General features: G+C 44.1%; 1 long non-coding RNA gene across 1 annotated transcript in view; it reads left to right on the top strand.

Annotated features, from left to right (window-relative positions):
- The first annotated feature begins 160 nt into the window (after positions 1 to 160).
- LOC127388342 (uncharacterized) overlaps positions 161 to 16,183 on the top strand; it is a 43,444-nt gene continuing 27,421 nt past the window's right edge. Inside the window, exons 1-2 of the long non-coding RNA XR_007890360.1 lie at positions 161 to 248; positions 12,886 to 12,971. This is a non-coding gene — a long non-coding RNA (uncharacterized LOC127388342). The remainder of the gene's footprint in view (positions 249 to 12,885; positions 12,972 to 16,183) is intronic.

Below are 16,183 nucleotides of genomic sequence, written 5' to 3'. Positions count from 1 at the left end.
CCCTGGCGATGGATGTGAGCCTTCCATTCTAGAAAACTCCGGGGGTTGTTTTTAGAGCGCTCTTCCCGCCCCTGCTTGTAGGCTTTCAGTTTCATTGGGCCGTTTATTTTTCTCCCCGGAGTGACTTCCCCGCCACCGCAGCAAAGAACGCCCATAAAAGCAATTAACAGACGGTTTGGATGGTAATGAGACATCAGAGGAACGCTTGGAGGTGTAGAAAAAGCACAGCTGGCAACCAGAGCCGAAAAGTAAGTCTGAAGTATGAAACCAAGAAAAGTAATTTAAACTAGATGTTTAAGTGTTATTGTCGAAAGCAAACCTTCTGCTACTTAACAGTTTTCAGAGTTTTAAATAAGTCTAAAAAGAGATGTGTCATATGACCACGTGTAATCTTTTTTAAGGCTGGGAATGAACTACTCACCTACACTGAAAATACTCTGGAATAACTGTTGAACGACCCTGTTCCTGTGTGTGCTTTCCAAACGTATTCCTCAGGGTAACTCCTTCAAAACCTTCTATATTAGGAATCACTTCTCAGTCTCTAAACACAGTTAAATATTATTCTATTTACAGGATGTAACCAAACGTATAAGACCTTGGCTAAAGAGAGAGGATGTGCAAGCATCACAACTGGTTCTTTTATCACCAAGACAGGACTTTTATGTAAGCAGCTCCCCTGGAGGGAAGCCCCAGTTATCTTGCTCAGTGCAACCAACACAAAGCTGTTGGACCTACCAGCATGAACAGGTTGCAAGAGGCCACTGCTGACAGGAGGTGTAGGCACTTGGCTGCCCTCATGTTGCAGCCACAGTCCTTGGGAATGAGCCTGAGTCCCACCAAGGCCCCGCGGGTGGGGAGGAGTCTGTACTTCACCCAGCAGCTCCTCCAGCTGCACCAGTCACAAGGTGCATGAGGTCCTGGGCTGCAGTGCACCCTGCAAGGTGGGTCTGCCCAAAGATGCTGAGCCAGGCTGAGGAACTGCAGCACATTGAATAAACACCTCTGCCGTATCCCTTATTGCAGCTTTTTCCATGCCACAGGTGGGCATGCCTCTCCAACATGCACTAACTACTGAGCCCGTATGAGAATGGAATTGTGACAACCACCTCACAATTTTAGGAGTCTCTGTGACTATTTACTCTTTTGCAGTTTCTTCAGTGGGGTTTGATGGAAATTCCTAATCACCTCAGCATTAACCTGCACTGACTTCTTGTAGCTGGTTGTTGGTTTTGAGTTGACAGTGACTTTTTTGCCAAAGCAGACTTAATTGGTGACTGAATCAACTTTTAGAATCATAGAATATGCAGAGTTGGAATGGACCCATCAGTATCATCCAGTCCAACTCTTGTCCCTGGGTAGGGCACCCCAAGAATCACCCCATGTGCTTGAGAGCATCATCCAAAGGCTTCTTGAACTCAGGCAGGTTGGTGCTGTGACCACTGCCCTGGGGAGCTGGTTCCAGTGCTCAGCCACCCTCTGGGTGAAAAACTTTCTCCTGATGTCCAACCTAAACCTCCCCTGATCTGCCTATGCAGAGGCATTTGGATGCCCAGATATGGCTAAGCACAACTTCGGCACAAGTTAGGCCTCCATTTTTAATGCTGAAGTTCCCTGAAGATTCCATGTCACTGTACTCAGGAGTGTGTTGAATTGATAATTGATTTTTGCCCATAAAAAGCCTTTCACTCAGTACACACTTGCAAGTTTCTATCTTCACAAACTGCACAGCAAACATTTATTTAGATAAACTATAGAAAATCCTGTTCTGTCTTGATTCCTAGTGTCCTTCTCTGCCTCTCTTTAGTACAGTGGGCTAGAAAACAGTGATTTAGAGAAAGAATTGGAGTTTTGTTATTTTAGTCTATAGGAAATGGAAGAAGCAATGTATTATGAGAGCAAAGATACATTTGTAGCTCTTGTTCTGCTGAGGAGGACACAGTAAAAGGAGAAGAATGGATGTAAGCTGTAAAAGATGTTGCTATGTTGACCTCTTGGGTGTTTCCACTGGATGGGAACATCTTACCAACTGCTCAGGTGGTTTAAGGCTTGCCAGGAGGGATACTCTTATTTTGCCAAAGAGTAAGTACAATAAGAGGTGACACTGGAGCACTTGGAAGCAAAGCTATAAACCACACTATGCGTCAGTTCTTAACAAGTTCAAGGCTTGAAAGAGGACATTTTCCTTTGGTTTTGAGTTTGTAGCAGCTGGACTTCAGTACTGCACTCAACTAGACTAGCCTTGATCAGACACATTAGCAGTTAATTTAACAGTCATTAAATACAGTTGGACCAAAATTGACACGGTGTGTGGTCCCTGAGTAAAGCTGGTTTGAATCCTCTCTGGCTCAGTGTCCAGTGACACTTTCAGAAATACTGCTATATTTTTAATTGCTTCTATTTTTTTCTTCTGTAGCTCTTTGCAAATGCATTTTGTTTAACTTGTGTGGCAGTTGTAAAGGTTTGATTCACTCTAATGAAAATATTGTGCCCTTAATCCTACAAATTAGAGAAGATCTGCTCCCTGTAGGTAACAGTGCAGCTACTCATCTCTGTGCTAACCCACATTTGTACCGCACAGTCACATGCCAGAGAGATCTCTGAGAACAGGATCAATTGTTAATCTTAGGGGAAATGGGTTTAATTTCAGTGGGACTAAGAAATAGCTTAGTTTGAGCTTGTGAAATGGCCTGGGGGCAAGTATTACATATGGTCTGAGACAGTCAGTTCTGTGTTGTATCTTTGAATTGTTGTGCTCGTCAGCCCAGTATCAATATTTTAACAACACATTTTCCTGGGGTCCAGTATTTCAGTTAGTTCTTCTGGGTGAATCTGAGGGGAAAAAATAAAATAAAATTTTATATATATATATATTTATATATATATATATATATATATATATTGCTGCTTATGAAAAGGACCCTGTGCTCTCTATAGAAAAATAGCAGACTCAGGCTGGTGGCAAGTGAAGTAAATAGACGGGTGGTCAGTCTGCAGCTGTGTAATGAAGCAGCACAGCCATACTGTGTGGTAGGTCATTCTTGCTTGTGAATTTGAGCACAGTCACCATAGAATGTGAGCTCTGCAAGTGGTATCACATGCATCTGAGTCAGGACTTTTGGTGTTATGCAGAGCAGATACTGGAGGGTGCAGCGAGGGGCCTTGGGATTGCTACCAGAACAGCTACCTGGGGAAATGCAGAAGACAATAAAGACCCATTCGAGTCACAGAATCACCATGATTGGAAAGGACTTCTGAGATCACCAAGTCCAACAGTCAACACAAAAAACCAAACAAATCCCAAACCACGACCTCGGCCGCTAGATCATGCCCTGAAGTGCCACAGCTACATGTTTCTTGAATACCTCCAGGGATGGTGCCTCCACCACCTACCTGGGCAGCTGTTCCACTGTCCAACCACTCTTTCAGCATAGAAATTCTTCCTAATATCCAGTCTGAACCTCCCCTGCTGCAACTTCAGGCCATTTCCTCTGGTCCTGTCCTTACTCACTTGGGAGAAGAGCCCAACTCCCACCTTCCTACAACCTCCTTTCAGGGTGTTGTAGAGAGCAATGAGGTCTCCCCTCAGCCTTCTCTTCTTCAGACTACTTACACTGTACTTTTGCATCTGTGCTGGTTTGGTTTGGAGAGGTTTTGGTAGCGAGGAAAGGGCCCAGGGGTGGCTGCAGTAAGAAGCTGAGAAGCTGCCCCTGCTCCAACCAGCCCAGGAGCCATTAGAGGGACAAGAGATTCACCTCTGCCATTAACATAGGGAAGAACTGAGGGAAGAGCTGAGCAGAGGGAGCACTTAGAGAAGAGCTGGGCTGGAGAGGCAGAGGGTGCTGGTGGTTGGTGAGGAAGAGGGGGCAGAAGGTGCCCGAGCAGCAGTTTCCCTGCAGCCCATGGCGGGATGGCAGCTGTGCCCCTGCACTCGTGGAGGAACGTGGTGGAACATGCCCTGGAGGTGCCAGGAGGGGGGAACTTGGCCAGTGGACTTGGATGTTGTGGCCAGTGGCCTTGGATTGCTGCCCGTGGGCTGGGATGGTGCAGCTGTGGAAGCCCCCGGGCAGGGGAGGTGCCTGTTCCCGAACATCCCGTGACTCTGCGGGCAGCGCTGGAGCAGCTCCGGGGCTGGTGGGAAGGGCTGATGGAGCAGAGGTTGGTGGAGGACTCTGCCATGGGAGGGACCCGTGGAGAAGCAGGGCAGGACTGTGAGGAATCTTCTTCCTGAGGAGGAAGGAGCGGCAGGAACCACCAGCCTGTGACCTGACTCTAAACCCCATCCCCATAACAAGAAAGGACTAAAATTTCAAGAGTTTTTTTCGTGTGGTTGGGGCAGGGGGGTGTTTTGGGGGGATTGTATGGGTTTTTAGTTGTGGTTTTGGGATTTGTTATTGGTTTTGTTTTGTGGTTGTTTTTTTCTTTGTTTTGCTTTTTTAAAAAGCCCAAAACACTAGGGATTCATTTTCTCTTTGTGAATACTATTGATGTGGCCAAAGAGACAGACTGAAGAAACCCAAAATAAAAAGTACATGGCACTTACCTGGCATTTGTGGTCACTATAAAAACAAGTCATGATGCAATCTGGTACTTCCTAACTAGAGCACAAGTTTAAGTAAACAAAGTGGCATTTGGTGTAATCCCTCTATAGGAAAACCAGGCCAGTCATTCAGGAGTGTAGATGGAGGGAAGGATCTCAGGAGGAGGGTCTGCTGATGAAGAAAGGAGACTGCTTGAACTATTCAGCATGGATATAGATGCTGCAGTTCCAAAATGGTGCTTTGTATCACTTTTAACTGCATCACATTCTATAATTTCCTCCTGCCTCCCTCAGCACATCCTAGGGCTTGTTTTTTCTTGCTGGTATCTAGATTTATAGACATGAAATTTTAATTCCTTGCCCTGGCAACTATTTCCAAACCCACCTTCCCTTCTACCTGCTGGAAGATATGTGTAGATGGATTGTTTATTTGTTTTGAAAGTATGTGCATACATGTTGTACCATTGAAACTAGTTGGAGCAAAAGTACTTTATTTTGTGCTGTTTTGTCCTTTTTGATTTCCTGCTTTTCCTTCAGGCCTTGCATTAAACCCTGCAGAAAATCATGGTTTAGAAATAATTTTAATAAATCACGCTTTAGAAATAATTTTAAAGATACACACTTAATTTAGGAAGTTCTTGCTCCCAAAGCCTGACTGATGTTAATGAAAATAAATTTTAAAAATAGCTAGCTGTTAGTATCTGCTATCTCCTGATAGGTGTGAACTCTAGGAAATAAACTGTCTATTTTTCTTTATATTTTCACCTGAATTATGCATTTAGTTATTTTCTTGTGGTCTCCTGACATAATTTCCTGCCTTATGCTCGTTCTTTGGTTTTGTTTGAACTACCTGGGAGTTGGGAGAACACAGACAAAATGGAGCTTCCATGATGCTCTCTGTGAATGGCAGGACTAGGATGCAGTAGAGAGATGTTCTTAATCTAAGGGCAAAGAGACCTGTCCCAGTTTCCTCTTTCAAAGAGAAATTGGGAGGGTAACAAAACCAAATTTGGTTGTAATTTGGTATAAAAGCAAAGGAGAATTAAGGGCTTGACAAACATCTGGCCTGGCAGCCAAACTGCAAAATTCCCCGTGTCTTCCTTTAATCTCTCTAAAATCAGTCTTTGCTTCATGTGCTTCTGTCTGCTATTTCTCAGCAAGGCAACCTGTTTAAAATAACTTCATAATGTGTACAAAAATGGTGCTTTTTTCTGTTATGAATGGTGCCTGTATGGAATTACTCCTCTGCAGCTGAACGTGTCTCGTGATGGAACTGACACTGCAAGCTTATCTCCTGTAGTTCCTTTGTGTCCAGGGGTGATGATACATAATTTAGATCTGACCTGTTGCATACCCTGGCTCTTTATGTGATCTATATTTAAATGGCACTGTTAATTCCATAGAGCCATAAGGTATTTTGCAATATTTATGTTACAAAATTACTGATTTTCCACAAACTGCATCTTAGTCTGGAACAATATAGGGTAGGTACAGCTGGAAGGCCTGGTGTGATCATGGCTATCAAGCATGTACAGGCTGCAAAAATGTTTAAATTGACTATCTGGAGAAGGCTATGCATTGGAGAGAAAGAGGAAGAACAGACTTAAAAGTGGTTTGGGTTGTGGCTAAAGCTATTTCTAATATTAGAGTCAGTGGGGGATGGAGAAGGTGGTTGGGCACACTCACTGAAAGATATTTAGATTAGCTGAAACTTGTCAAAATGAAGTTGTTATTTGAGAATTATTTGTAGCAGCACATCTACTATGGACACACGAGCAGAGGAGCAGGTTGTTAGAACATTTCCAAGTGCAGTGACAAGAAGTTTGTCGTTATGTGTTTGTGGGTGTATCCTGTTAGTGTGACATTGACTTTCTGTGTTGTAGGCAGACAACCAGCTCTACTTTGCAAACCATTTGATGAATGATTAGCTTTGCATGACACAGGGGTAAGGAGGTTTATGGAATCCACTATATAACTAACAAGCAGCTGGAATTGCTCTGGAATATCTCAAATTGTAGGTCTGCCTGGCAGCCCCCAGGAGTCAAGATAGATGGATGGTTATGACCATATCAAAATTTTGAAAGTGGCCTGAATATTTTGATTTACTATGAGGGCTCATGAAAAGCAAGTGATGGTGCCCTTCATTTCTGGTTAGTTGATTCTGGAAAGACTTTATGCCTGTTCACTCAGAGCTGGTTGTGTGCATGATCCCATAGGGAAATCTCTGCTCTCATTCAGAAGATCAGATTCAGCCCTCACAATTTTGATTTAAAAAGCTGTGAAACTGGTGATTAAAAAGTCTTTTTGCTTAAGATGTTCTGGTTTGCTTGGCACAGGCATACTTGAAACAGACTTTTTGAGACAGAGAATGTTTCAAGGAGCACTGGACTCATGCCAGAAGGAAATGAGTAAGCTCTTACCTAGAAATACGCAGAAACATCTACGCAAATGGTTTAGCATTTAAAAAAGGATGTCTGGAGTTTGGGAAAATGATCTGACCCAGGATATACAATTTAACAATACTCTTTTGGATTGGTTTTTGATTCATTTAGAAGCATAAGGCAGTTAATTTTGTCAGTAAAAAGCAAGTACCAGCTGTTCGGTAAATGCTGTAGTGCTCATTTACCCCGGGCCTGCTGTCCTTCACGCACTAACACGTTCCTGCACAGTGCATTATATTCACAGTATGCAGCAAATTAGCTGGACACTCCAAGAAGCCTCTCAAGTGCTCTATTCTGCATTGTGCAAACAGATGTTCCCCCAGCACAAAGTGCTTGTATTGTGTGTTTCAGCAGCACTGCGGGGCCATGTGAGCAGGACCAGGCCTGGCAGGGGGGGCTGGGGAGAAGGGGCCTTGGCCTCCCATGGAAGGAGGTGCTGGGGTGCTGTGCTGCCCTGAGCAGGTGTCCACAAGTGGCTGCATCCAAAGGGCCCAAAGGGCAACACGTCACCTGGAGAGCGAAGCGATGAGCACAGGGCTGACCTTGCACCTCAGCTGCAAGCCTGAGTCCTTGGGAGCTGCCCGGCCCGCGTGGCAAGACCTGCACTTGCACGAGTTACTGGCCTTCCTCACTGGACACGCTCCTGATCCCTTTTTATATTTTTTTCAGGGGATGCCAGCCAGGTTGTCAGGTGGTTCTGCTGCTCGCTAATTCCAGACCACGCTTCCTGAGGTCTGGCACTGCTGGCTTAAGCTTCCCATTAATTCCATCCTGGAAACGCGGCTCCAGCGAGTGTGTCCTGCTGCACCGGCCTTTCCTGGCAGGGGGCAGGATTCACTCTTCAGGAAGAGTTACCACACAAAGCTATCTGAGAGACTATTTTCAGCCTTTTATTAAAATAGGAAATGAATTTCAAGAGTGTGGATAGAAGAGACAGAATGGGAGGGAATAAAGCTCTTATTTTTATCCTCAGTCTCACGCACCACGTAGCTTTAACATTTTCAGACTGAAATAGCTTAGCTTAGTCTGGTTTTATTCATTAATTTCTCCTTAAAGTTTCAGCAAAATCTCTGTACCTTTTTTAACCACAGCATGTGGTATTTGCACACTTCTACAATTAAAGGACACATGCTTTTTTTATGCTAAAGTTGTGAAAAATCATAGAATCAAAGAATCATCCTGGTTGGAAAAGAACTTGAGGATCATCAAATCCAGCCATAACCTAAATCCATCAACCATAACCTGATTTACCTGTTCAGTGCTTAAATCATGTCACTAAGCACCACATCTGTATTTCTTTTAAACACTTTCAGGGATGGTGACTCCACCACCTCCCTGGGCAGCCTGTTCCACTGTCCAACCACTCTTTTGGTAAATAAATTCTTTCTAATGTCCAATCTAACCCTCCCCTGATGCAGCTTCATGCCATTTCCTCTGATCCTGTCATTATTCCCTTGAGAGAAGAGCCCAACTCCCATCTCCCTAGTTGTGTAGCCAAAATGAGATGGGGTATAAACTGAAAGTATGATACTGTGAGGTTGGTCTAAAAGTTGGGATGAGCTTGCACAGTGTCTGTTTTAAACCTCTTTGTGTGATGTACTATGATGTGCATTAATGATTTACCTTAGCTGGTCAATTGCCTTGCTAAGGGAAGCACATATTTGCATGTGTGTGAAGCTGCATAACTCAGCTGCATGCTGCAAAGTATACAAATAACACACCAGTTTGAGAGGTGGTGTCGTTTTTGGAGGTTTTGCACAGGTAATTGACTTTAGAGGTGCTGAATCTTTGTCTGGGTAATGAAAGTGAGATCAGGAGTCAGTTGCATCCAAATTTCCAGCTTGTTTTATTCCAGCCAACAGAATCTTCTTATTCTAATTGTATTCTGTTTATGGATTTTATTATATTAAATAGACGGAGAATGATTTAAAAACCTCCATAAGCAAACTCTGGGAAATGATGTTTATTTCTGAAAGGTCAATTTTAACTTTTTTATTCATCTAATGTATTCTCAGGGATAGGGCAGAGCTGACACATTGTCAGTAACACATTCCAGAACAATGAATTTAAAGCAAGAGCAAACCTCATGTGTTTTCCAGATGTGATGCTCTAGAACTGAAAGTGGCAGGAGGTTATCTGTAAATGTGAGTCAAGAATGCATCTGTTTTAAATGCCAGGTCTTTGTCCAGGTGTGACTCTCAACTGCATGTCCTTAGGTAGCTTGTTAACAATGGGGTAAATAAGTGAAGAATCAGGCCCTATAGCTACTCTTGGCAAAGTGTGATTCAATGAAGGGAACAATCCAGTTAAATGAAAAGGCCTCTGTGTATGGAATTACTCAAAACTGTAACTCATGGAACAATGGGAGCTATTGAAACGTAGTTCAAAAAGAAAAAGAAAAAAGGAGCAACAACCAAAAAAAGACTCATCAAAGGGTCTTTTGTATCATAGACTCACACTTCTAGGAATAGTTCCCAGCTCACAAGATGCACCAGGAGAGGAGGAAGGAAGTAGAAGAGAAAATTTTCCCACTCCAGCTCCTCAGGTGCTGTAAGTGGTGAGGTTCCCGAGGTCCTGAAGCCTCTGCCCTGCAAAGGGCCAGAGGAAAGAAATGAAGAACAGAAAACCAGGCACCATTGTCAAGGTCCAGCCCATCCCCATTCATTTTGTGTTTCAGTAATTTTACTGTCTTTTCAAAAGATCAGTGATCCTTGCTAAATGTCTCAGTCTTGCAGCAGGAGCCTGAGTTTGGAGAGCTCTCCTGCTGTCTGGGGACTGTGCCAAGTGTGGGGCTGCCCAGCCTGCAGGGTCTGGACCTGTTTGCTTCTGTTTGATCTCCCCCAAGGCTGAGTTCAAGTTCCACTGTGTGCATTACCTGTGCACTTAAAAACTGCAAAATAAGCTTATTAGTGTGACTAATGAGTGCAAGGGAGACCATGTGTCTCCAGTGTGCAAACAGGGAGGCTGCTTTCATTCTCAACTAAGGGGTCTACTTAAGGTTGGATTTTCCAGCATTTCTGGAAGTTGCATGTTCCTAGATTCTTAGGATAATTCAGGTTGAAAGAGACATCAGGAGGTCAGCTAGCCTAACCTTTTGTTCAAAGTAGGATTAGCTGTGATGTCAGATCAGGTGACTAAGGACTTTACCCCAAACTGGTTTTGAAAACCTCCAGAGCTGGAGACTCTCTGGACAACCTGTTCCATTGCTTGTCCTCCTGGTGAGAAAGCTATTTCTACTGCTCAGGTTGTTGTTGGCCTTCTTTGCTCCAGAGCACACTGCTGGCTCATGCTCCTCAGCTTCTAAGTATTTTTTAAGAAGTTTCTTTGCCATGATAATGTTCCACACGTCCTTTGCTTGTCTTTTTGCTAGGTTCATAGGCAGAAGTTTTTTTGGAAAGCCAGAACTCTGACCATATAATTTTTGTTTGTGTGAGGAAAGTGCCTGAAATCTTTAGGTTTGGATCATTTAAAATGATGCTTGCACAATTTGGTTGCTTTTCATCACTGAGACTAGATTTAAAGTAGCAAGAGGAAATTCCATCTTGACTGTGTGTTTCAAGCCCAGAAATCACTATTGTGATAATTTTGCTTGAATTTTCCTCAGCACCACTGACAGTTTGTCCCAGTACCTTGTGGTTGAACCAGAGCATTTATTTTAGAGACAATTGGTTTTGTTCAAGTCCTTGGCATTGCTTTTAAAACTGACATTGAAAGTATTCGACAGCTTTGGGAGGTGGTAAACAATCAGCCTGTAGACTAGACTGGACTGAGATGATTAATTATGATGCATAAGTATTTTTTTTTAATTGACTTAGAGATGAACGTGCTGAGTCCCTTCAGCAGAACTTACAGATGTTTTCATTCCACCAGTGATTTTCAGTCACCCAGTCCCCTCTGCACATACATTGAGTGTTATTTGCTGTCTGCAGAAACACGGGGTTGTGTTGGTGTTTTACTGGAAGAGCAGCAGAAATGCACTGCAAATGTTTCTTTTACTTCCTGTCTTCAGGAAGACACGAACACACAAGTGATTTGTTCTGCAGGGACCTGTTGCCTAACGAGTGCGGCGCCATCTGGCTTTTCATTGCTCCTATCGACTGAATAAGTGATGCAGGATATAAAAAAAATTGTCAGTGTAGCCTGTTGACTAGCACTGGGTTACCATGTTGCTGTGGTTTAACCCCGGGCAGCAGCTCAGCCCCACCAGCCCCTCACTCCCTCCCCCTGGAGATGGGGGGAGAGTGGGAAGAGCAACAGTGAGAGAATTGCTGGGCTGAGATACTGAAGCCTCCTGGCTGCTGGGGTGGGTGAGGAGCAGAGAAGGCCTTGACTCTCTGCAAGCACAGCTCAGCAAGAGTGAAAACATCTCGGATTATCAACACTGTTCCCAGCACTAATCCCCATGCCAGCTACTGTGAAGAATATTAACTCTGTCCCAGCCAAAACCAGCACATCCTCCACCCTTTATTTCACACCATTTGTGTCACGCTCGGGTCTAACACGATCTGATGCCTCCTCATTAGCCACCATCCTGCTTCCCATCCTTTGGTACAATACACAGATGTCATTCCCCTAGTCTATGGTCTGCCCTTGTAAAATGTCTGTGAAATGTCCACAAATGCCCAAAAAATGTCCACTGAGTTCATTTAGTCCATGACTTTGGGTTCCATCTCTTCTGGTGGTCGCTTAGAACAGGAGAGGTAGTGGGTTGTGTGGAGTTACTGGGCACCAAAGCCACCTCAGGTTGGGTACTTCTTGTAAGGCCTGTCCTGTTCAGAAGAACAGGAGAACCACCAATTCAGGTGGTTCCTGCCACAGTAGTTCCCATAACATGCAACTCAAATATTGGGTTACAACAATTTAAAGGCATTTCCATTGCAATCTCCTCCCTGGACCATAGTGTTTAACATTGCCATGAACTCCCCTGGCCCCAGCTGGGACTCACCCACAGCCTGCAGTCCCTCAGGGTTGTACCTGCTCCAAGTGGAGTCACAGACTCTCCACAGGGATATCTGCTGAGGTGTAGACTTATCCGCAGCCACAGTTTTGAGGTGCACCTGTTTCAGTGCCCTTCTCCATCAGCCACAAAGCCTTCAGAGATGTATCTGCTCCAGCATGTCCTTACCCACAGCTACAGTTCCTTCAGAAGTAAACCTAGTCCAACCATGCTCCCAACATGGCCTTGTCCATGGCTACAGTCCCTCCAGGGTTGTACCTGCCCTGCTTTTTGAGGTGCTCCAGCATGGACTTATCCACAGGCACAGAGGCTTTAAGGTGCATCTACTCCAGTGTGGACTTTCTGGGCCACAGCCTCTTCAGAGGTACACCTGCTGTGGCACGGACATATCCATGGCCACAGATGCTCCAAGTGCACCCACTCTGGCATTGACTTACCCACATCCACAGATGCTTTGGGGCTCACCCATCAGTCACAGTCCCTTCCACCCAGGTTCACCCTGGAGCCCAGTCTGCCCAGTGAAGCAGCACAGACATGGTGGGGATGCCCCGGCCACTTCCCAGCCCCGGCACGTGGCCATCACTGGTATCTGATGTCCCCAGGCACAGCAGAACAGTGAGTGGTGAAAGAAAAAGCCACCACTAATGAGAACCAGCCTCTAATTTACAGCAAGGCAAGCAAGCCCTGTGGCCAGCACCAGAGCCTGGTGAGCGGTACCTCACCTAGACTGGGGACCCTCCAGAGTGCCAGGGTAAGAGGCTACTTTACTTTAAAACATGGTCCTTAGAGGAGACATCTTGGTTGTTCTAGATGAAATTTTGGAATGACACCAGTGGGAGGTACAAAGGCTAAGCTCAGCTTGGAGCCGCTCAGTGGGTGCTTTGGGGAGCGCAGGGAAAACCAATCTGAAACCACATTTTCCCTGACCCAGCCTGTTTGTTTTTTTCCAGGAGCATTGACATGACTCCAGCATGGAGCTGCTGAGCACCCTGATTAGCCTTGTGTGAAAGCCATTCCTACTGTCTTTGGGGCACAGGTTTGAACCTCTCTTTTTGTGAAGGGACTTGATCATAGCTAAGTACTCTAGTGGGAGGTGTCCCTGCCCATGCAGGGGGGGTGGAACTAGATGATCTTTAATGTCTCTTCCAATCCAAACCAGTCTGTGATTCTATGATTCTAACTACACTTGAAAAAGCAAACACTGTTGCTTCTTAATTTTAGAATAAAGAATTTCACCCATTTCTGTGGGGGGAAAGAAGTGATTCTGGTGTCTAAACTATGAGTCTTAAATTGAATTCTCTGACTTCTTGCACTGTTTGAGGAAAGAAGAAGGAAAAGAATGAAAACGTTTGTAAGCTGGGCATCCTAACGAAAGAGGGCCCCAAAAGGAACTCTGGCACGCTTGCTACTTTGAATCCCATTTTGACAGACCAGCTGGGAACCAAACACAGAATCTCCAGATTTGCTTTGGAATCAGATGCTTCAAGAACTTGTGGAATGCAAGTTCCAGACTGGATCTGGTTCCTGAGGGACCTCCAAGTGACTAAACACAAGGCTCCATCCATGGTTGGAACAGAATCCTGGTGTCCCCATCTGCAGGCGTGTGCTTCTTCTCACCGCCAGCCTCCACGGGCCCAGGGAAGGCAGTTTTTCAGGCAGAAGTTCTGGCTGTGGGCGGAATTTCACTTCTGAGGCTACAACTGTCTCTGTTGGAGGACTGCATGGGAGTCCCTTTTGCAGGGCAACTGGCTGCTGGGAGCTCTGACTGTGAAGACCTAAATCTACCAGTCAGGGTGATGGATTGTAAAAGGGCTACAATAAAAGGGAAGTCATTAGTCCCTTCCAAGGATTTTCTTCTTGAGCACCAACCAGTCATTTTTCTGACTTCCTAAGTAGGAAGGAGGAGTGAGATGGAAATTAATCTTTCCCTCTGTCATTGCTTTTCTGCAGGATTGATATACAAACGAGAGGTAATCAATGACTGAGAGACAGGAAACACTATAATGCTGGGGCCAAAGCAGCTGTGGTTTGGATATTGCTGCATGCTGCATTTCTAGGGACTTGGCTTTTATTTCAGAGGAGGAACTCTAATGGTAGTGTGTAAGAATAATGGGTGCTCCTACTAGCACCCTGGGCAATCTCAGAGCCTTTATAAAGGCATTGCTACCAGAGACTGCAAGTGCAGAACAGGATTTTTGACATGGTTAAAAGTCCAAAAGTTTGACCAAGTAGAGGTTTCTGGGTGAAGAGAGAAATACTCACCTTCAGAATTTTTAGAGAAAGAGAACAGAGAATCTCAGCCTAGCTTAGAAATGCTGCCTATTTCCACACCTGTGGTCTATAAAAATGTATCAGGAGTATGAGAAGGAAATCTTTACCTGGACTGCTTAGTCTGGCTGCACCATGCACTAACCACCAAGTTCTAAAGCCCTAATTTATAGTGTTACTTATTTCAATTAATAACTGACAATAATATGGTCTAAATATTTAAATTATTGTCAGCAATTATGCTTATTCACTTTCTTTGTAAGTAACACTGTGGCTTCGCTCAGCAAATGCTTCTGCAATGGTGCTGCCTCTATGGGAAGTGAAATGTTATTACTCTGAACATGCACCTTCTTAAATATCTGCTGTTGAGATAAATGCATAATGTGAGAAATAAAATTCTGCTGTACCTAATTGCTGCAGGTCTGTCACTTTCCTGCCTGAACATGCATTACTCTCAAACCTAGCAAACCGAGCATGAGGATGAAAAGCAAGTGCTTAAAACTGGTGTTTTCCAAACCAACTGGAAATATTGTATGAAAACAGGGTTCACATTTACCCCATTTGAGAGATGACAATTTCTGATGACATGTATGCTCCAAATAATTTTTGCCTCAATACAGAAAAAGACCAGGATTCAAACATCAGACAGCTTCAGCTTTGAGATCTTTGTGTCAAATCCATTTGCAGTATGAAAGCCCACGATTCAGACACCAAGATGGACTTGAGCATCCTGACTCAAAAAAGCAATACATTTTTAAATATTTTTAGCTGTTTTTCAAACTAAACATCTTCATTTTAATATTTTTTTTTTCATTGTGGCAGAAGTGTGGAAGTGACTATGTAATAGGATAAAACATGAGGTATGTGTGTGAGTTAGCATGTGAAGAGATCCAGCTTGTGCTGTTCTTCCAGAATGACAAGGTCATTAGGAAATTAAACAAGATATTTATGTTCATTTTGGCTGAGAGAGGTAGGACCAATGTGCTCTCAAAGTGGCTTTCCAGGAATTGAACACTCTTTGGTAACCTTAGGGCAAAGTCTGAAGATGAATTCACAAATTTAATCCTTCAAATACTCGCAGCATGTTCTTGCCAGATGGTACTTATCCAAGTCATAAAGAAAACAGTGCAAACTAGAGACTGCAGCTATTATATGTGATGAATTATTGGAAACCAGCTTCTAGGATTTTATTATGATTGTTGAAACAGCTCCATTTTATTAAAGGAAATTTAATTTTTAATAAATCTGTCATACAAAGAAAGGAAAGGGCATCTTTGGTCAGTGGTCTGAATAAGTTTGTCTTGATGCTATTACACGTGGTTATATTACCACTTTGTAGCAATGATCCCAATAAATTATTTCCTTTGCTTTTCAGTACTGTACCTCATTGTAGCCAGCGTGCCTGTCCATTCAGGAAATTAATTGAAAGTATAATTAAGGACAGTTACACAAGACTTGGAAAAAATAGGGCCCCATAGAGCCTGGAGAGCACAAATTAACCAAGGGCATATTGCAATTCCTTAACCTGCTTTGCTTCTTTGGAAAGATTTGAAAATGGCTGATGTGTTTAACCTACACTTTTCATGAAGCAGCATCTCTTCATCTTTTTATCAGCAGATCTCTTCAGACTCCCAGGTAACTGGTGGAAGGAGCTTTGGGAGTGAAACCTGGTGAAGCAGCTGCAAACAAAGCAAGTCACAAAGCTGGTTCACAGAATCATAGAACGATAGAATCATAGAATCACAGAATCATAGAATATGCAGAGTTGGAAGGGTCCCATCAGGATGACTGAGTCCAACTCCTGTCCCCATGTAGGGCACCTCAAGAATCACCCCATGTGCCTGAGAGCATCATCTAAAGGCTTCTTGAACTCAGGCAGGTTGGTGCTGTGACCACTGCCCTGGGGAGCTGGTTCCAGTGCTCAGCCACCCTCTGGGTGAAAAACCTTTTCCTGATGTCCAACCTAAACCTCCCCTGATT

The sequence above is a fragment of the Apus apus genome, chromosome 9 (assembly GCF_020740795.1).
Source record: "Apus apus isolate bApuApu2 chromosome 9, bApuApu2.pri.cur, whole genome shotgun sequence".
Classification (NCBI taxonomy): Eukaryota; Metazoa; Chordata; class Aves; order Apodiformes; family Apodidae; genus Apus; species Apus apus.
This window is presented reverse-complemented; position numbering and strand designations above follow the sequence as displayed.